The 22,282-nt window shown below is 44.1% G+C and overlaps 1 long non-coding RNA gene across 1 annotated transcript; it reads right to left on the minus strand.

Annotated features, from left to right (window-relative positions):
* Positions 1-1,416: 1,416 nt before the first annotated feature.
* Positions 1,417-21,657, minus strand: LOC137481821 (uncharacterized). The gene is made up of 2 exons (XR_011003705.1): positions 21,268-21,657; positions 1,417-6,600 (listed from the first exon to the last, which is right to left on the minus strand). It is a non-coding gene; the product is annotated as an uncharacterized lncRNA (long non-coding RNA).
* Positions 21,658-22,282: the final 625 nt, after the last annotated feature.

Here is a 22,282-nt window from a genome sequence, read left to right on the forward strand (position 1 = left end):
TCTGTGGCAGTGGTTATTTTTCTGCAGAAGAAAAAGGGTCACCCTATACACCACCCTTCCCTTCCTGTGCCATTATTCTTGAAGCCATTCAAAATCATGCAATATAGCTGAGTAAGGTGGAAGGTCTTGCTTGTGCTGAGACCTCCCTCTCCGTGCAATAAAGTTTCCAAGCAGCTGCTCATCTTGCAGTGTGTGCATAACCCCACTGCCTTTAGTGGCCTAATGATCCTGTGTGCTTGCTGGCGTTTCTGTGGCTGGAAGAGGGCCCCTTCGCATGTCCCATTTGCCTGGCTTCTAAGAGGCTACTTAACCTCAGGAACATGACCTACAGGCTTACAGGAGCTGGGATTGTCAGCAGTGTCCTTTAAGCCTAGCAATGCATTCAGCAGTTGGTCCTGTCCTCTGGAAAACATGCTCTATGCTGCAGCTACAAAAGGCAGCGGGAGCAGGGGGACAGGTGGATTGAAATATATAAATCAAAACTTAAATTAAAACTTTTAAATGGCCGTGATAATAGAGCAGGAAAAATGTTATTCCTCCTTCTAGATAAGGATGGAGAGTGGAAAAGAAATTTGGCAAAGTCCATTTCAAAAACATGCTAAGACAACGAGTTAAGATGGGCCTAACTCCGAGTTTCACATCTGTTACCAAGGCGTTGTACAGTCTTGTTACAGCAACTAAGTTACCACACCAAGGCACTGAAATTAGTCACACAACAGAACACTGTAATTTACACTGGCAAAGCTATTTTTATTCACTTGGAGCTGTTTTTATAGACTGACATAATTGGACAACAGGTATGACAAGCCTTTACTGTGATCTTATCTTCACCGAGAAGAGATTTTGTTGCAGGAGAGGTTGAAACACAGGGCTCTGACAAACAACCCAGCACAAAGGAAGCCTACCTACCTCATCCATGGAAATCAGGGGGCCACATTTTTCTTTCTCTGAAGCTAACACTAATCCCACCAGAACTCCTTTATTGTAAGACAAGAACTGTAGTGATGTTTCATACTGGACATTTCCTGAAAATCAGTTATAAACACAAGACAGGAGCAATAGGAAGAAGAAAGAGGATAAGAAAAAAAAGAAGAGAAAAGAATAATACAATGTATTTTTTGTCTAAATATTCACCTTTCTGCAAGCTCTTGAACCAGGCAACTGCTTTTGTTTCCACATTCACCTTCAAAGTCCACCTTGCAGATCTGACCATACACAGCCACAGATCTTCAGAGCACATGTCATGTCAGCCCAACAGGATTCCTTCATTCCTTCACCTTACCACATGTATGAAGCTGGCCAGAGAAGTTGTGGATGCCCCAACCCCATTCAAGGCAGGGTTGGATGGGATTTTTGAGCAACGTGGTCTTGTGAAAAGTGTCCCTTCCCTTAGCAGGGGACTGGAATTAGATGATCTTTTAGGTCCCTTCCAACTCAAACCCTTCTCTGATTCTATGTTAGCCCACACAGCTCATCTTTACTCAGTCAAGCAATACCCAAAAGAGCAAGAATTTATCTAGACTTGATCATTATTAGTATGCTTAAATGGTAACTTTTTCACAGTGCTTCCCAACTTACAGACAGACTGACTTCTTGTATTGGCCTCATCATGGAAATTGTTAAGATTTAGCTTCATTTCACTCAATGAGCAATTCTAGCAGAGAAATTAAGTGAGAGTTCTGCAGCCACACAAGGCCGCAAACATGCTGCTTGGCACAATAGACTGTGCCTCAGCAAAGCTGCACCTACAGGGGCATAAAGTAACCAAAATGAAATTAAATATTTACTCCCTCATGATTTCAGCCTGGGCTGAAAAGCAGAAAAGGAAACCTTTGCAAACCATTCCCAGCTTTGCTCTGAGAGGCTCTGCTCAAAAGCAGCCGGCAGCTGAGGCTTAAACCCCACATTGATTAGAGCTGACCTGTGCTGAGTTAGAAAACCTGATACTTACAAAAGGCAGCAAGTAGCTGCATCCCATGTCATTAGGAGATGTTTTCCCCATAGAGCGCTAAGGAGCTGGCCCAGCTTTGGCTTTCAGTGGGAGCTCCTCGTCTTCCTCAGATTGCCTGACAAACTTCCCCAGGCACAGGCTACTTCTTTGTCATCCTTCCTGCGGTGTTTAGCCCTGGCCGGGAATAACACAGGCTGCTATAACATGAATAAGGGAAGAAAAAATCCCACTGTGCTGCTGACACCGGGAGAGCTCGCTGCCTTGTGGCGAACGAGGCGATAATAATTCTGCCAGTCCTGATGGGGATCACCGAAATGTCAAGGCTGATAGCTGCCCTTTCCCTTCTGACATGATCATTAGCCCCTGGGAAGGAAATAAATTACTGAGCTACTTAACACCTCATTAGGAGTTAAAACTATGTATTCAGCATCTCTAAGTGGAGTTTTAAAGCAGCTTGGTGTTTAACAGCCAGCTGTGAAGTTAGCTCTGACAGTATACAGCTGGCTGTGTCCTTAAGGGAAGCTTTTCCTTTAAATGTCTCCAAATTCCAGGCAAACAATTTTTTCCATTCTCCCTGCTTAGCTGAACTGGTTTGGGATGTATAGTCTGTCTGTATTTATAAATAACCCACTTTGTTTACCAATTATTGTAAGTATTTTCAGGAAAGGGAAGGAAGAACTAGGAATATTGCAATTGCCCGTCTGCCCTCATTAACCCAGTAATTATTGCACTGTAATTCAATTATTTCTTGTACTCAGTTCCAGATAAGAAGACTGCAAAGGCAATAATAGCTTAAGAAGTTTCCTCTTCTTTTTTTTTTTTTTTTCTTTTTTGCTTTGTTCTCTCAGGCTGTTTTTCTCTGCCTCTGCATCATTCCACGCTCCTCGTTATGATATACAGGGGGCTTGCTGCTGTGCATTGAATCAGAGCTAAAAATAATTATCTTCCTTTCTTTTTGTAGTTTTAGATTGTTTTAAAACCCAGATTGGTTGGCATTTGCGTGGTGCATACACTCTGAATGCTAAATAAGTTTTATCTTATTTTGTCCAAGTTAATAATGGCAAAATGTTGTGACCTATTACTGGAAACTAGGATGCTTTAATACCCAAATCTGTGATGACTCAAGACAGTGTCAGAGCAAATGCTTTGAAGTATAAACCAGCTTTTGATGCTCTTTGCTGTAGCAATGGGAGTAGGGGGGCACAAACACAGGTCCCATGTATGGAACTCTTCCTACCAGAAATATGAATGGTGCAAAATAGTCAGGTAAGGCTGGAGTTTCTAGATGGGACCAGCTTCCTTTTGCCTGGGGCAAAAATTACCTGTCAGTCTGGGCTGCTTTGTGGGGGTGCAGTGTTTTAGGCTGAACATCACCTGTCATCTTCATGGGTTTGTTGTGACCAGAGGTGCAACCACAGTGGCACCTGTGAGTGCGAGGGCATAGAGCTCTTCCTCCCTGTGGTTTCACTGCAGTGTCTCATCTTCCCTCTCCTGTAACCCCAAGGCTATGGCTTGGTTATGAAAACACAGTTGTCATCTACCACAGGGTGTTTTTTTCTGTCACCCACAGCATTCTCTGGCCCAAGAGGGTTTCATTTGTTCTCCATTCAACTTCACATGCAAGTTGGATCATATCCAAAGACTGTCACCCAGTTCATTTGCTAAAGGGTCTTCTTTTGCTGACAGATCCAATAACAGATTTGAGTTGAAGAAAAGTGACTCTAACCTGCTACTGGATAGGGGGGTGGGATGTGGTGTTTAAATACAGCTCCTCCTTTTTAAAAATCAAGGCTCAGGCTTAACTTGGTTGATGTAATTTCCTCAGTCAGTCTGTGTTGGACCAAACTGGTTTAGAATTGTATCTTTAGGCCAGCTGTAAAGCAAAAATGATTAATCCTTCCACTGCTTGACATAGAACTGCATTTCAGAGCTTAAAAGCTTTCCTTACTTGGGGAAGAGTGGTATATTCCTCCTCCTGACACACACACTCCCACATAGCTCATCAGAGCAACTGTGAGGAGCTGCTGCACCAGAATCCTGATTTCTAAACCAAATGGCAGCCACCATCCTTCCTCTGCTTGGCGTTCAAGTCTGTGCCACTTAGGTTTGGCAAGCTCCAGTGACATCTGTGTGTGCCTGATCCCACCACAACAGCCAGGTGCTGAGATTGGACCTGTGAAGGGCATGCACCAGGGCAGATGAAGCATCATGCTCCACAGATCAGCTCCAAAATGGGGAAAATAGCTCTGGTTTCACTCAGAGGACCTGCATGTAATGTCTGTGTATTTATCTTGTTCATAAGCATGGCCCTTCTCAGGGAAGCCAGGATGTTTTGGGACCTGCATTAGAAGGGGGAACTTCCTACCTGATCCCACTGATGTCTCTTGGATAGGAACAACATGCATTTGAATAGCCCATCGGGGCTTTTGGTCAGCCAAATGGCTACTACCTTACCTCTTGTGAACACTCCAGATCCAAATGGATGGAGGAAAAAGAAAAAAAATGAAGAAAAAGATTTTTTAAATCTCCAAAAATAAGCCTGGGAGAACTCTCCAGCTCCCAAGAGTGATTAAGAACTGGTTTATAACAACTGCTCTCAAAGCCAAATCTTCCATTAGCCTCCCTCTCCCCAGAGGCTTTTCTGGGGGATTATTTTTGAGTCCCACCATAGTTACAAATGAATAACCCACGTCCTTGCAAGCAGTGTTACCTGCCCCAGCAAGAGGGTATGGGGGAAGCATAACCCAGAAGAGGAAGAGGGGGTGGTGGATTGTGCTGAGCTTGACTTAAGTCAGGCTGAGTCACCAGGAGAGATGACCAAAAGCAGATGGAAATGTTTCCTCCAGAAAGTTTTTTGAAACTACCAGGATCCTCTGAGACAGGCTCAGGCCTAACTCTGTGTCTGAATCCAACATCAAGGTCTGTTTCAGCTAGTGCACATCTTTGGGTGCAATGTGAAGTTCTCCTCAGTGTCATGTTTTTCCTTAAGGGACACACAGGACCATGTTAGCATACTAATTAATGTCCTTTATCATCGTGTTTCCAGAAGGTTTTAACACCCAGCATCAGGAATGGGAATGGCTTATCTTGCAAAGGAACAAGAGGGATGGATGCCTGCTGCTGCCCTTGGGGCGGGGGCAAGTCTGTCCAGCTCCTTGCCTTCAGTCCTGCCTTGGCAACAGTGAAGGAAGTTATTCTTCATGTTCTGAAACTGCAAACACTGACTTACTTTGCAGATTTTCCTTCATGCTTGGCAGCAAGCACCAAGGCCCGGTGTGAAGAAGAGAAACTAGGTCTGGTGGCAGCAGCCTGAGCCTTTGATGTGGTGAGAGCTGCTTTTCCCAGAAAGTCACTGGTGACTTTCTAAATGACCTTGGCATGCAGCAGTGTGACAACCCAGTTGACTGGCTTGCTACAGCGATGTCATTTCCAGGTTTACTGCAAGGAAATCAGAGAAGTCCAACAGCACATTCTTCCCGAAGAGGGGATGGCCAAACAGGACTCAGGCTGATTTTCCTGTGCATGTACTGTCTCCATTTAATACACCCCCAGCTCTCTTATCAGTCCTGCAAGTGTGTCTGTAGCATTTGCAGTACATCCAGCAATGCTGTAGAGCAGCAGCATTATCCTGTAGGGATGGGTGAATTTCTCTGACCTCATTTCAGATCTCCTCAGGTATTATGGATTGGAAAGTTTGTCTTACATTCGTGCAGTTCTAGGGGTGGAATAAAAAAAAGGTAATCGGGAAGAAAATAATGCAGGGAGGGAATGGTAGTCAGCCTATGAAGCCAACAATATAAAAATTACTATGAAATTAGAAGCTGGGATGGGAAAGAGAAAGTTTAGTAAGTCCCTAGCAGGCTGTGCCTTGTAGAAAATATATTTGCTCTCAGAAGGGAGAGGGAAGATTACGTCATCCTTGGATCATCATCTGGTCCCTAGCTAGAGCACACCTTCAATCTAGATTAATGGACCACCCTAGAAACCCTAATGTAACATTTTGAAAGGTGGGTAGATTTGCAAACCTCTTCAAAAAGCATGAGCAGTCTGTAAAGCTCTGTGTTCCTCAATATCTACTTTTGGTACCAGAATTTTGGGAAACCGTAGCAAATAACACCATGCTTTCACTCACTCCTTTTTTTCCTTTCATTAATGTCATATTTTAGAGTCCTCCTGAGACTATTACTTACCAATATCTGCAGTCCTGGGCCAGCTTGCTTTCTCAAGGTGTGCTGACCCATGGCAGTGCTGCCTGCCTACCTGCTCTCAAGTCACACGTACTTTCTGGGCAGTTCTTCACCCCTTCTCCCCGAGAAGGGAGTGCAAAACTCAGGCAGATAGGTTTTTCAGGTGAAAAACTGAGTTGTGGGGAACTGAAACATCTTGCTTAAGGATATTTAGCTAGTCAGGGACAGAAGTGAATGTCAAATCCCAGGCTTTTCAAGATCAGGTCAGTGTTTTCTGCTCTGAAATGGAACTTGCTTTAGGAGAGCCAGCTGTAGTCATTCCTCTGCTTGGGACCCTTCAGCAGCACAATCCTTCCCATCTCACACCAATCCTAGGGTCACAGAGGATGGAGAGGCATCTCTGACCTGCTTCATTCTCCCAATCTCTCCTCTGGTGAGTCCCTGGCACAAAACCCCTCTCATCTACCAAAAAAAAAGAATATGTTCCTGGATAGCAGGAAATGATCATGCTGCCAAAATCACTGGTATGGTACAGCACCATCCCAGGAGGCAGCCAGCTCCTGTCAGGGGAAGTTCTCTGCAGACACAGAGGGATGTGCTGCCCAGGACTGGTGGCTTTTGGCAAGGCTGTCAATGATGGGCTTTCCAATGTGATTTCCCAAAGCTCCTCCTCTGAGGAGCGAACTGAGAAAAAACCTCTCATTCTGTTCAAAGACATCCATTAAATTCCCATTTAAAAATGTCTTTGGATGTAATTCAGTATTAATTGTAAACATGGATTCCTGACTATGTGAATATTTCATTATTTCGATTAGTCATCTATATTTTTAGAAACAGAGGGCATAAAAGATTGAAGTAATTTTGCTTCAGATCTTCCATGCTAGAGATCTTTTTCTCCAAAATACATTTTGTTAGAGCCTTGTGTTTCTGATGGAAGAAACTGAAGTTAAAAGGGAGATCTGTGCTCTAACACTTGCCTGAAATATGGGTCTACCTGGGCAGATGGCAGTGTGTAAAATTTCATTTAGGCAGGTGTGAAATTCTCCTCTCCAGGTCTCTTCCCAGCACTGACTGTCTTAAATTCCTCCCTTATCACACAGTGCATTTCCCCAGGGCTTACAACTTCCTAGATAAAAGCATACCTTTTAATTTTAAGCCACACAACATTTGTGTTCCACTATATTTAAAGACCTATGGTGGCTTTTCTAATGATCCACAGTGCTCTGATGGCTAAAGCCTGCAGAAACCCATATCCTTATGCGTGCCCAAGGGCTCCTGATGTCTTTAGCCCCAAGGATTCTAGTGAAATACAATTTATCATGCTATTAAAGATTCTCCTTTACAGAGAGTTATAAAATTTGGTGCCTTTTTGCCATCAGTGATCTGCTCAGTGGGATTTTTTAATTTCTTTACCCCCCCCCCCCCCCCCCCCCCGAGCCATTTCTCTGTAACTAGGGTTTGGTAATGCATGGCTGTACATTTTCAGTACATTCTGCTAATTTCCAGCTGGTCCCTGGGTTATAGATGAAATTTTGGAGCTGCTGTAATTCATACCATAGCTGTTCAAAAGCATGGTGCCACCACAGGCAGGCTGGAACCCATTAGGCCAGGTTTTTTTCCATGCAATATTATTTCTCACAGCTGCTAGGGGAGTACACATACTCTGACTTCTAAATATAGAGAGCCGGGTATCTTCCACCTCACTCCCATTTTTCCACAGCGTGCTTTATATCTTCCAGACATGCATTCTTCTTTGAGCTTTACATGAGTTTCTGAACCCAACTGAAAGAGTCAGCAGGTCCATGATGGAAAGTCACCACTTTTTAAGCTCAGCACATGCAAGGTAAAGGAAGACTCAAACTACTGCCAGTTATTTCCCTGCAGTGCTCCTATTCTTTTTGTTTGGCAGTGGTAGTCCAGTGAAAGTGGCTGAAAGGGAAAACGTTTAACATAGGGACAAAAGAAAATAAATTTTTGCAGGCATTGCCCAACTTGGCAGATTCTGTTCTTTTTAAAACTCTTTACAGCTCACACTGTTTTAAAGAGAACCTGATTAACAAACTGTGGGATCACAGACCTTAACCTCAGGGTGCAGCCTGAGGGGATGAAAGACAGCCCAGAGAAATGCATTGGTCAAGATTTCCAACCGTGCATTTCTCCCTCCTGCAACTCCAAGAACCAGACTCAGAAATGTGCCAAAAGGTGGAAACCTCTACACTGCTGATGTCCTTACAGCCCTTTTTTCTATGAAGCCACATCAAGTGACCTCTAAAGGCAGATATTGGTCCCTTTGTACTATTAGCAGCCAGACAAGAAAGGGGAAAGTAATTTAGTCATTGATGTCAACACTGTGGAACAGATACTGTGGGACCAATCCACAGCCCTGGGTGCCTATTTCAACTCTCTTCCTGCTCTCCCATGCACATTTTTGTAGTCACAAGGGATACAGGACAAGAGAGCTAGACTAATTTTTTTTATTTTTAATGTCCTGAGTACTTCTCCATGTAACTGTGAACTAGATTTTAAAAATTCCCTTACATCTGACAGAAACTACACAAAAAATATTCCAGTGCTTAATGAGATGCCTGAATGCTGCTTTGACAGCAGAACTGAAAAGTACCTGCTGGCTTTGCTGCACTGAAGTTTACTTCCCTAACTGGTGCACAAAGTCTAGTTTCAAGCCATTTAGGTTAGCTGGTCAAAGTCACAGGGTCAGTTCTTACAGCTTCTGTCACTCCAAATCTCTGCCAAGAAAGGTCAGTTTGATAACAGGGTTTCTCCATGTTGTCCTTTTCATCATAGTTTTACTGGTGGCCCAAAACATGTGTCAGCTTTGAATTAAAAAGAAAACACCACCAAAAAAATCACACACACCACAAACAAAACTGAGGGGCAGCCTCAGGGAAGAATTACACCAAGGGCTCATCTCTCTGAGTAAGTTTTGCCACTTCTATTAAATATGCTTAATTTTAATGATGGACATTTTGCTCCGATTACTGTGAAAGAACACTTATTTTATGTGTGTCATGGTTTATGGGCTATCCCCTTTGAGCTTATGGAGTGATCCTTCTCCCCAGACGTTTTACTCCTTGAAACACTCTTCCTAAATTACTGGAGACTAAGTTAAATGACCAAACCTGTGACATGGCAAACTGCTGCTGTTGTGAGGCTGAAAACTCAAAGATTTTCCTCCAAATCTGTTCATTGGAATATTTTGGTGTATGCTGGATGTGTCCCATGCCCAGAGCCCCCATGTACTGCATGGGATCCTGTGTCCTACCTGGCATGAGGCTCAGGAGGGAGCAGTAAGCCCTGTAACACTTGGCCCAAGGTTGTATTTTCCAGATGCACGTGATAGTCCTTTTTGTGCCTGTGGGACTGTCCTTATTCTTACCCTTTCTTTCAGTGTCTCAGAAACCTGCACAAAAGAAGCAAGAATGTAACAGAGCTGTAGATGCTTTGCTGGCTTCACTAAAACCATCTAGAGGATCCTGGTCAAAATTCATTGCCTTGTCCTGCTTAAAAGGAGAAAGTGTCAGGGAAAACACCTGTTCCCAATTCCTACATCTGCTCCACGACCTTAGTAAAGGCATTTCACCTTTTACTGCCTCTGTGTCCACATCTGTGAAGATAAATTGTGAAGAAACACATGGCATATGAGCAGGGAGAGCTGTAGGAAACTGAAATATCCCATCGGGAAGCACTAGTGATATCAATCAGCAAATAAAGGCTGAACAAGAACTGACTGTCTCTGCAGGACTGCTATATTTTGCAATCCTGCTATGTTATTTTTCTTCTATTTTCCCTCCATTTTCTCTCCCAGGCAGTTCCACTTCTACAAGGGAAGTTTGCAACTCTCCCCTCTCCTCCCCTTCCCCAGGGAGAAATTACATGTCTCCTGCCCAGAGCAGGAACAGCAGGATGCTCATATTTCACTCTGTGCCTCTGTGACCTTTAAAAATATAACCTGCCAGTGACAGGAAAAAGGTAAAGCAGGAATGTGTTCAGCTTGAAGCGCAGGTTTTCATAGCAGTACAGCCTTGTGGGACACACCTGCATGGAGGGGCTACCAAGGGAAGTGGTAAGAATAGCTGTGCTGTGTGCCCGAGCTGCAGAGACACCCTGGCACAGCCCTGCGGGTGCAGAGTGAAGCACCCTTGCTGCATTCCCCACCGTGCAGCTCGCTGGCCAGATCTGCCATGACTGATGGCCCCGCTACAAAAGAGGATCAGCAACGGGAGGGGTGGCACTGGACAGAAATTACTGAGCGGGAAGAGGGAACATTCAATCTCGTACTGAAGTGGAGCCAGCCTGGGGACCGAGATTTGCAGTTAATAACACCATACACTATTAATCCCCTGGTTGCACGGGACAGAAATCCACCACGTTGCAGGATTTTCATCCAATGGCTTCTCCTCTGTTTTCAGCAGCAGAGGATAAAAATAGGAAGGAGGTGTAAGAGATAATTAGCACTGTTAACTTCAGCTAAAATCAATTAGGATGAGCAACAAATGCTTTGTTCACTTGAAACACAGTTTTTAGGAAAGGAACTTAACTCAAAGTCTGCCCAAGGAGAAAAACAGAAGGATAAGCAGATCACAATGCTTCTGATGTTCTCCGAGCCACACTCAGGGGATTGGGATAAACAACCACATGGCCCAGTGCACAATTCCAGTGGTATCATTTATTTCAGTAAAAGAAGTTATAATACTTTTGAGAATGCCAGCAGCCACTGGGGATTTTTGGTAAGTGAAAGATCCTCAAACCTTAGAGAAGCTGTCCTACAATCACAGGTTCCTGGTTTTCTACTGTCACCATTGGGTGCCATAGGAAATAATTTGGGGAAGTATGTGCCTGGACAATGCTCAAGCTGCAAAGAGCAGGGCAGCTAGATACAGACTGGCAATTTTATTCCAATGCATCAGAGGAGAAGGATGTTAAAAAAATTAATTCTGTTTTGCTCTGTCTCAGTACATACCCATTTACACAGAAATGCTGGAGAAGTTTTATTTCAAGAACAACAACCTTTTACACAAAGCACAAAAATCCAATTTCACACTACAGGAAAAATTTTGGAAGAAAACTTAAAACAACTTGAACATTTTCACAAATTATTTTGAGGGTTTTGACTTGAAAGGAGACATTTTTTAAGAAGAAATACATTACATGAAAAATTCAAACCGCCTGTAATTGAATCCAGCAGTGGACTGATATAAAACCCTGAAAAGAGCTTGCCAAATATGTGTATCCCATTATTTTTTTCCAGTTTATTGCTAGCACATTTTAGAAATGGAAAGCAAGCAATTACAATGGTTGTATTTGACAAACAACACTTGCAAGATGTAAATTAACAATGCCTGTTTCTGGGATTCTGCATCCTTCTTATGCCATTTTATAATGGAGGGGAAGTGCTGCTTGTGCAGTGCTGGCAATGAAATATTAAGATGCACCCAGTGGAAAATCAACTTGTCTCATCTTTCAGCTTTGGCTTTGGATTAGACACTACCAGGAGAAGATAATTTTCCCAACAGGGCCAGCCTGGAGAGCAAAACTTGGTCACTGACAGCAGAAGAAAGCATTGCTTTGAAACCTGTTGAGCCACAGGACCCTTGCAGCCCCTTTGCTACCTTTTATTTTCTGTATATTAAGTGAAGGTGGCAGGTTTAAAATGAAGAAAAAGAAGCAGCCCTTCATGCAAAGCCTCATCAACCTCATGGTACCAACCCCATGAGTTCACAAGGACTGCAAGGATGGCGAGATAGCCTATAAGACAGAGCACCTGAGAGCCAGGAACCATCCAGAAAACACCAGTGAGTACCCCATCCTTATACCTGTTGACAGTCACTCACACCAGGGCAGGGTGGCACAAAAATGGGGACCATGCCGGTAGCCAGCCACTGGTGTGGGCACAAGGAGAGCAAGGCAAGCCCATCCCCAAAATGAACACAGCAAGATGTAAAGAGTTAAACACGTGCTGAAAACAGCATGCAGATCAGCTCTGAGCTTATCAGGGGACAAGGGCTGCCAGGCAGCTGTGCCTCCAGGGTCTGTCCGGGCCACAGTGACACTCTCCGAAAACACACTTGATTGAATTTTGCCTTGCTGACCTGATTACCTGGCTGCAGCCCAGCTTTTGACATCAGTCCTTCAAGCCAGAAAAGAAATGCTGACCCATGGCCAAAAAACAAAAATAGGGGAACAGACTGAGTTGGACAGGCACTAAAAACAATTTTTTAAAAATACATTCAAAGTCTTAAAGCACAGGATTACAGAGACTGTGGCCTTTCATATTTATTCGAAACTCTTACATGTTTTCCTGTGATAAACAGACAGCAGCTGGGTCAGGAGTGCCCTATGATTTCCAGTCTAATTTCAGTGTTTTACTGCTGCCTTCAGCTGGTAAAGAGATAAAAGCATAAGCCAAGCACTGGGTTCCTTCTCTACAGAAGTGGGTATTGAATAAGAACTCAGGTTTGTAATAAAACAAAACAAAACAAAAGGTCTTCAATCTGAGTGTTTCTTTGCAAAGAAAGAAAGCTGACAAAGCAAAACAATGCAATTTTTTGTGCAAACCCCACTGCAGATGATACCTTTACCTCCATACTGACTTCCCTCTCTGTAGAGGATCTTGATGTGAGCCATACCCCAAGACCCAGTCCTTGCTTCAGGCACTGCTGTGAAACCATATGGCCAGAACCAAGAATCCACCAAGTCCCCAAGACACATAATTTCTATACTCTAGAAAGCAGTACTTGAAGAAAACTTATGGAAAAATTTTCCATTTCTTACAGCATTTACTCTGCAGTTATTGGGATAAACTTCTCAGGGCGTTCACAGATCTCTGCAGGTGACATTGCATATACCAGTAAATTTTTACCCCCAGATAAGATCCTGATTTTTTTCTGCTTGCTGAGAACCCTGGCACAGTTCCAACATCCTACTGTGACGCATGCAATAAATAATAAACCCTTGAATATTTAAGGGGTAATTTAGTACTGGCTTGGGAGTTTCCTCAGATCCTATGAAAAGGACTCAAATCCTACTGAACTGGCAGTTGTTTGATTATGAATGGATGCCAGCTGCAGTGTAGCATACCCATCACATGAGGGATGCCTTTGCCTCTATTTTAGGGCCCTCTGCAAAGTCTGTGCCCTACACCAGTGTTGGGGCTCCTTGTTTCACCTTTTTCTAACATAGCTCCTTGTCAGCAAACACCAGAGAACATCTGAAAAGTATGTTCAGCTTGGCTAGCTCTTCCTTTTTTTCTATCTTTTCCTCTCCAATGATTTTAATTTCTCAATTTCAAGGGTACTAGGGATCCTCAGGTGAACAAGGTGTGCTGCTAGAGAACAGACTTCAGCAGGGAAGACTAAAGTGCCCAGCTAATGTCTCAACAAGTCCTTTCCTCAAAGTGTTTATTGCAATTAGAAACCTCATCCTCAGAATGTCCAGAGTTAAAAAGAGTTGCAAGTGTCAAGTTTCCTCTAGCACATGCCCTGGAGGACACCATTTCTCTCTCTTTCTATACAATTCATTTTACTTAACATACATTTTGCCTCCTGATCTTTGCAGACCTTATGCAGATTCAGAATAAGAGTCTATTTAGAGAACAATGGATCTGTTGTGCTGGGTTTATAGATCAGTACTGATATGAGCAATGAAGAGTACCAAATTCAGAAGCCAGTTGTTCTTAGATGATGTACACACACAGTGCTACATTTTGCTCAAATCATTTATAAACTCCTAAGAGACATTTTTATCTGTGTGCATTTGCAGGTGTGTCTATATGTAGTTCTCTGCATATATTTGTCTACTTGGCACCTCCATTAGCCTCACCTTAGAAGCATGGTATGCAGCTCCAACTTCCCCATTTTTTTTTCTTTGTTTATCCTCCTACCCACATCTCCTTCCCTTTTGCTTCACTTGCCTATCCTCATACCCCAGTTTCTCTCATTCCTGTCCTCCCTGCCTAGGCACCTCTCATACCCCTCTGAATACAACTCCCAGGGGTTCTGTGTGTCCCAAAGCAGCTCTCTACACCTGTGGCACAGGCAGCAGCCACAGAAGAAAGGGAAAATAAAGATATTGCCTCCTGCCAGCTCGCTGCAGCAGCTAACCCACTTCTCACTGCTAGGAACAAAACACAGGCTCTTCCACCTGGTTCAGAACCCTTAGGGAAAACTACATTTTGTTATTATTTCTTCTCCCTATCTACAAAGCATGTATTCACAGAAAAGCCAATAAAAGCAGACCAGGCAAGCATGAAATTTCTAACCCAAGCCAAAAACACAGCTGAGCCAAATAAACTCCCAAATATAACAACAACAACATAAGGAACAGTTTTATTTTTTTTTCAATCATTATAAGTTTGAAGTGCCTTCCATACAATTTTAATAAAAAACACAGATCAACCTGTGTGGGTGAAGTAAAGGGAAAGAACATGTCTATTATTGGCAGACAGTTTGACTTCAGTTATAGAAGAGCTTGTATCTTTTAACATCTCCCAGAAAAGTCACCGAGAGTACAGAGAAGGGGGAAGGGCAGTGAAACAGCTCTGGATTGGCTTCCACATGACTCACTTGCCGCTGAATTCCCGCCCCCCATCCTGCACGAGTGCTAGTGGGGATACATGGTGTCCCCTTCTGCCATCGCTTCCCTGAGATCCTCTTCAGACACCCCAAAAGCCACAAGCCAGGAAGAAGCAGGGTGTGTGGGAGGACACCACAGCTTCAGCCTTTGCTTCTAAAACTAAAACTTGGCAACTAAAACTTTAAATGCAACAGGCCCTTGCTGGCAGAGAGCAGCCAGAGCCAGCTGTGTGCTGGGATGAAGTCCTGGCACTTGATGGTAACTGATAGGGGTAAAACTTCCCTGCTGGGAGGCCAGCACAGCTCAGCAGGGCTGCTCAGGGGGAAAGGTCTGCCTCCTGGCTATAATTAGCATCATTCAGCATGCTAGGAATGGACCAGTGGACCAAAGCAGCTGGTGCCCTTGCGCTATAAGCAGTTCAAAGGTTTTATTTCAGAGGAGGTCTGGTCCCCCCAAGAGTGTGTCTGTCACAAGGACTTAGAATTGGTCTGGGCCACCCCAGATGGAGCCAGACCAGTTTTGATGTGCACATGAAGGCAGCTTCTGGTTTGGCTTCCTTCCTAGGCGCCTGGGTCAAATAAGCCAAAGTACCCTGCAGGTGCATCCAGCCCTCACATCCCAACACACAACTGTTCTGGGTGAGCGGGAGGCGAGCAGGCACAGACTCAGACTCTCAGACTTGCCTCTCTGCGCTGGAGGAAAAGGAGGGTCGAGTACAAGGACAACAGGCCTTGCTCTGTACTCTTGCTAATATGCAGCTTGGGCAGATAATGGTTCCTGCAGACTTGGATCTGCCCTCTCCTAGGAGCTGGTCCCTCAGTCCCATCATCTCCCAGCTAGAGCAGGTCTTGTTGGGACGGTTCTGAGGCTCTTTGCACGCCTGAGACCAGTTGGCATTGCTGGTACAGAGATGGGGATTGCTACAGACCATCACATCATTTAAGCAGAAATGGGACGAGGAAAAAGGAAAATCAAGCTGATTTCACACCATGCTACAAACTGAGGACTTGCTATTGACTTCTACCAGGGAAATGTCACAGCTCTGGATAGCCTCACACCCGAGGTGATAAATGGACACATTCATCACAGCTTGTGGCATTGCTTGACCTTTGGGGGAGGCTTCAAGGAATTTTCTTTCTTTTTTTTTTTCCCCTTTTTGCTTGGGAAGCGAGCTATCTGCATGGGAGGGTTTTAATTAGCTCAAAAATGTCATTAAGAAAAAGCAGGCCAAGTTTGTGAAGGGAGTAAGTCTCATGAAGTCAGCCATATTGTACTCTAGGGGTCAATATTCTTCCTGCATATTTTGTAACCTTGTTATGAAATATTCGAGGCAACAAATAGATGTTTTGACTGGAAATAGATTTCCCCAAAGAAACATTTCCTCATTTTCACATGCATTTCACCTAGGACTAAACCAGCAGCAGTCGTGGCTCCCCATCAGCTGCAGAGCAAATTCTTGTAGCAGTTTGCATAGCTGAGGCCCCAGATGGCCACTGCCATCCGTGGGCTATTAATAAGGACTGTTTTGGAACAAATTATCATTTCACAAGCAACCAGTCTATTTATTAGCCTTATTATCATTACTGCCAGCTGCAAGGTGTTTCGACTCAGTCATGCATTGTAGATGTGGCCTGAGCAGGAGACACGATGGTGCCAGCACAGGTGACTAGCTGGCCTCTGTGTGCTGCTTTGGGACCTGTCTGCCTGCTTGATTCTTTACAGTAATGACCTGCAGCAGCCATTCCTTGTTGCTAGAAGCAAAAGAGATGGTGCTGTTCAAATTATCTGGGTTAGTCCCCTCAGGTATTGCTCCTTCCTGGCACAGACTCTGCAAACAGAGCTTGATAACTCAGAGTGGCAGAGCTGCTCCCAGCTGAGTCAAGGCTCCAACATACTTGTTGCTTTTTATAGCTTGAGCTCTTCAAAATAATGTATTCTGCATGTTGAAGAATAAAACCACATGAAACGATTAAAAAAGAAGGGAAAGCAGGAATGTATGATGAGGCAGCATCAGCCCAATGCAGTACCTCAAGGGGATCCCTGCTTGGAACCCATCTTAAACTTTTATTGTTTCAAATTCCTATCACGTGAAAAGGCAGCAATGGATTGGGTGGGGTTTTTTTGCTATATGATTTTGGTTAAATGCTAATGCTGTCTTTAACTTCTATTCCCCATTAAGTGTCTTCTACAAAAGGCTCTTTTATCCCACCTGCCTCTCAATCCTCTTCACCAGCATTAGGAGGACAAAGGTAGGACAAAAAGGTTTGCTAGGACAGCCCAGTTTTCAGAAAGTGTTTCTGCCATCGTGGCTCTGCACAGCAAGGGGTGTAATGTGGGACAGGTAAAACCCACTCTTCATTGCAGTGACAGTAAACTCTTTCCAAGCCAAGGTGGCCAACAGCAGCTGCTCCCCATTCCAGTGGCCACCAGGAGAGCACACACCAGGAAGTGATGCTCCCAATACCCAGGCTGCTCCAGACACCCTACTTCAAAGTTTGCTGGAGAAAGTAAAGCAACTCCCTTATATCTACCCCTTCATCTTAAAGGCTTCCTACCTATGGATTTTGCATCCTTATATGAAGTCAATCACAGGCTGGGGGAGAAGCCAGAAAGCAGACTTATAATAGAAGCTCAACCGCAGTCTTTGGCATAGTTTAGCAGCTCTAATCCTGTAATAAACTCAAAGCACACGTGAGTCTGAAAAGCAGCATGGTGAATCCTCTATTCCTGTCCTCAGTATTTTTAGCAACCAGGGTAATTTTTAGCCCGTGCTTTTCTGTTGGTTTTTCCCCCCCCTCTCTTTTGGTGTAAAGATGTTGTCAAAATACAGGCATTGCTCGCAGTGCAAACTGCAGTCAGTTGATTCAGACAGACACGCCTGACATTTCAAAACACAAAATGCTCAGCAACCAAATTCCTGGCATGCTATGAAATGCAAAAATGTGAAACTGTTACCTATGGCAAACATTTCTCCATTTAATGTATCACAGGACAGTGGTGAGGAAATCAATGGAAGAAAAGAGAAAAAGTTAGAGTTTATGTTTTACAGATAGCTTAAGGGAAAGGAATCCTAAACCGTGAGCAAATGTTTGGTTTTGCATTGTGGCAAAAATCTTTGTTTCCTTAACATGGGGTGATTACAATGCAATCTGCATTTTTGTTTAAAAATACTTCTCCTGCTGTCTGGGCTTCACTGTAAACAGGATGCACTGAAATGTCAGCCCATCCGTGGGCTCTGCTGTGGCAGACGCACACAGAGATCCAACACACTCACACTCAAATCTGACCTGCTTCCCCAAAATAGATCTTCATCACCCTTACAGAGCCATCATTGTCTAATTACAGATCCCCAGGCATGGAAGAACATGGGGATGGGTAACTTGGTGGCTGTATTTAGTGTGACCAGAGGGAAAGGCTGGGGAATGAGTTGGGGGACACATCCATAGCCAAGCTGTGCAGGAGGGGGTCCTCAGCAAGGAGCCCAAACCTCACTGTCCATGCTACTTCCTCTCATCATGCCATTGGAATAAATCTATCCTGGCTGGCTACTAGCAATCGCCCACTCCTGCAAGGTTAGCTGACATGGGGCTGGATTTGTTCCTTGAACTCCCCACCACAAATGTAAGGAGGAGATCAAGATGTTTGCCTTTGACTGTTTTTCACATTCGTACAAACTTAAGATATAGAGACTGTCTTGTTTGTAAATTTTTCTCCTTTAAAAAAAGAAAAAAGTAGGACAGGAATTGGGCAAACCCTCAAAGGTCATGTCTTTTCCAGCCTCTAGGCCAGGCAAAGTTAAAGCACAAATAGTTTCCTAGAATCATGGACATTGAAATCTGCACAGAGAAAAGCTGCTAGTGCTAGAACCAGCCTTTCTTTTCTGCTCTCTCCTCCACTGAAAGTTACTCACATCTAACCTCCTTTAAAAAACATATATGTGAGATCGATAGGAAGTCTCAGCTATTAGACAATCAATATTCAACAGACTGCCTGTGACAAGGCCACTGTCCCTTAGGTGGCACCAGTGCTTGGCCTGCAAGAACTAACATTTTCCTTGCCATAACCATGATTTTCATAGAACACACATTTCTCACTGAAAGCAGCTTCCCCTCAATAGCTCCTGCAACGGTCTTCAGTAATAAAAATGTTCTTTTCTTTGTCTTTTCCTGAGCCCTGATCCAACACTACAGTTCAACACAAGGCTACCTTTAAGAATGCTTCTGATCGAGAGACTGTAACTAAGAGGACTGCAAGTGGCCTCCCTGTGACAAGGACTCTGGGTTTCCAAAGCTCCATAATCAAATTTCTTAGAAATATTTCTTGGAGTCTTGACTCTAAACACAATCTTACATATTTTGACTAATAAGACTTGGGTCTATGAGTATGCTCAAGTGCTTCAGTACTCCAAGACTTTATTCAGTGCAGGAGTTACACTCAGGCTGAAAAACCCCAAATCTTTTCCTACATCTCAAAGTTCTGACAATAGCAGTAGGTAGTTCTGATGTGTGCAACCATGTTAAACTGACTCATTATCCCACAAGCTCAAGTCTGCAGAGATTCTTAAAACCACAATGACCAAAATTCTGGTCTCCAGCAGAGGTGTTCAACAAAGCTAAAGCTGGAAAAAGGGTATGGGGAAACCCATTTCACTCAACTGCCAACTCTTCTCAAAACAAAATTCCCAGAAGACCAGCTGAGTTTTTATGGAAAAGTCATTTGCAATTTCCTTGGCTGTGGAAAAATATTTGTCAGCATATCACAACTGCAAGGGGTAAGGATGAAATTAATTGCTTAGAAAATTACTTCACAACATTATATAAAGGCATTTGTTTCAACTCAGTGAGCACAAAATGCCAATTGAACGAACCATTTTCTGTTTTCTTCTTTCTGGTTAATGACTGACCAAATTGGCTTGTTTTTCAGTATGTAGCCAACAGTTGCAATCATCATGATCCCTTGAACTAAGTCTTTACTCTCTATATTTCAGCCCAGAAATCAATGACAAATATAAGTCTATCTGATTTTCTTACAGGTGGCTGCAAATCCTTTGACAAGAGAATTATTCACTGAGATACCCTTGGTCTCTCTCTAAAGCTGCCTTGGACTCTAGTGGTACAAGGGTCTACTTAACAGATCTGTTTTATTGTCTGCTGCTTGGTTCCATATGCAAAAGTGGTTTGTAACATGCAAATGCATCTGCTAAAATACAGCAGACACTGAAGAAGGTGAAAAGATCCACACAGAAATAGTTATAACATCAAAAAAGTTTTACGTGCACGTGGGAGACATTCCATTTGGGGGTTGAGAGCCCTCCTGACTTGTCTCTGATGGCAGGGGGTGATGTATTGCTGGAAGGGGTGATGACAGACACTATTAGCAACCCTGTGCTGGGGTCACAATTTTGACCATCTACGTCTCTTCCAAATGGGGAGTGCTGCAATGCTAGACTGTTCCCAGAATTACCAAGAAACCCCTTTTCTCCCAGTGGCCAACATGGGTTTAGGGGTTTTTCCTAATAATTTTAAGGTGTGCACAGATGACCCATATAGACATAGACACCTTGTCATCAATAGAAAAAGACTTATCTGATCCAGTAAGCACTGTGTGAAAGTCGAGGAAAGCCAGCTGGGATGGCTAGGATGTTTTGGGTGGGCTGGCAAGTCAGGAAGTGCACTTGGACTTCTGCTGACAGATTTTGGCTGAGCTGACAGGTGTTAGCAACATAAGATGAGGAGGTGGCAGCACTCAGGAACAGCTGATCAAGCAGTGTTTACTGCTTAGAAACGAAATACAATAGGTTAGGTAGGCCTAAACACTTGAAAACCCCAATCCTCTTCTCCTTATCTTTCATTGAGAACAAAGGCAGATTTTAATGTAAAAACAGACCCACAATCCAGTCAGAACTTGTGTTGGTGTTACTAGCACAGGAGTGAGGCCACATTTCTCCCACACAATCCCTACTTGGAGTACATCTATACATGACAGGTGTTTTACCATGCCAGACTTTTGGGTTGGGGTCCCAAAACATCCATACAAAGTGTGAAGGATCTGGACACTGCTGGAACACATACTGCCTGAAATTTCTGCTGCCTCCACAACTGACAGGCAGCATCCCAGCAGTGGCAGCTCAGTCCCCATGACCACTGGGGGAGGGCATCAGTTCTCACTCATCAGCTCTGCATTTTTGTCCCACCTGCTTGCAGAACAGTGCTTGAAAACATGCTCTTACCCCCACCCCAAAAAAAGAGCCAGGCATTTAGTACTGTTTTCTTGCTGAGGAGATTAGGATGTTTTTATGGTGTAACAACAACTCATAGTTTCAGGCAAAAGATGGGCTGCCTCACGACTTTGAACTCCGGGAGTTGGCAAGGTGGCAAGGGTGAAGAAGCTGGCAGCTAACTCTGAGAAATCAGGCTGCCTTTTCCCCTCCCACTCATTCCCTGCACCAGATGTCAACTGCTACGTGCTGAAATGCCTGCCATCCTCCCAATTCCCTGCCTGCTGGCTTATGGCACAGCCTTACCATCTTCCCAGCACTACCTGCCAGCAGGTCCTCTCCAGAGACAGCACTCAGTGCATGCTGAAAAGGCATCTGTGCTCGTTCCTCCCTGCCTGTTATATATTGCAGAGGTGACTTTCAGATGTGATAGCAGATATGCAAAGAGCGCATTAAAAACATGCTAAATGAAAATCCTGACAGGGAGGAAAAGCCCCAGAGGAGCTATAGCAACAAGGGAATATTAATCATGTCCAATTAAATAAAGCCCAGTGAAAGCCTGCCTTCCTTGCAAAGCAGCAGGGTTTCCCCTTTTCTCCTTCCTGCTTTAAACGTTGCACAGTTGGGTTGCTTTCCTACCAATAGAAGTGCCATGCTCAAGGACACCTTCAAACCCTCCCCAGCCCACATGAAGGTGGGCATGTTCAACAACTTTACAGGGCAACCCACGATAGCCTGATGTTAATTGAAAATATTTCAGCCAAACAGTGAGCCTTCCATGCTCTTTTGGACACAGGGAGCCTCAGCAGCAGTTTTGGGCAGAGCCCATTCAGGCCCACCAGCCTTGCATCATCCAGGGCTGAGGTCTTGCCATGTTTCATGGAGAGGAACAGATAACCCACCAGCCTCAAGCGTTCCTGTACCATGGGGACCACAGGTTCCTCACTACTCTTAGACTGGGAAGGCTTGGAGGATTTTCCATGATGAACAGAGATGCCCACAACTGAGATAGTTTTAAAGGAGTGGGATTTTTCAAAACTGCTGGGCACTGGCCCAATACTGTCTCCAGAAAGGTCAGCTGGAGTTACCCACCTGACTGGAACCTGCCAATGGTTTGTGCTTTCCAAACTCTTTCCTTGAGGTTAAAAACAGGCTATTCTCCTGCCTTAACACCCCAAATATGGGGAGCCGTGCACAGCATGGCACTCAGAGGATGGGATTTATTCCCTTCCTCCAAGACAGGGAGTCGTTAAACTGCTGAATTCCTCTGGGACCAAAGCCTAGATCGAAGCTTTGGCTTGTGAACCAGCCCAAACCCAGCACCAGAAATACCAGCAA

This window comes from Anomalospiza imberbis, chromosome 1, assembly GCF_031753505.1.
Source record: "Anomalospiza imberbis isolate Cuckoo-Finch-1a 21T00152 chromosome 1, ASM3175350v1, whole genome shotgun sequence".
Taxonomy (NCBI): domain Eukaryota; kingdom Metazoa; phylum Chordata; class Aves; order Passeriformes; family Viduidae; genus Anomalospiza; species Anomalospiza imberbis.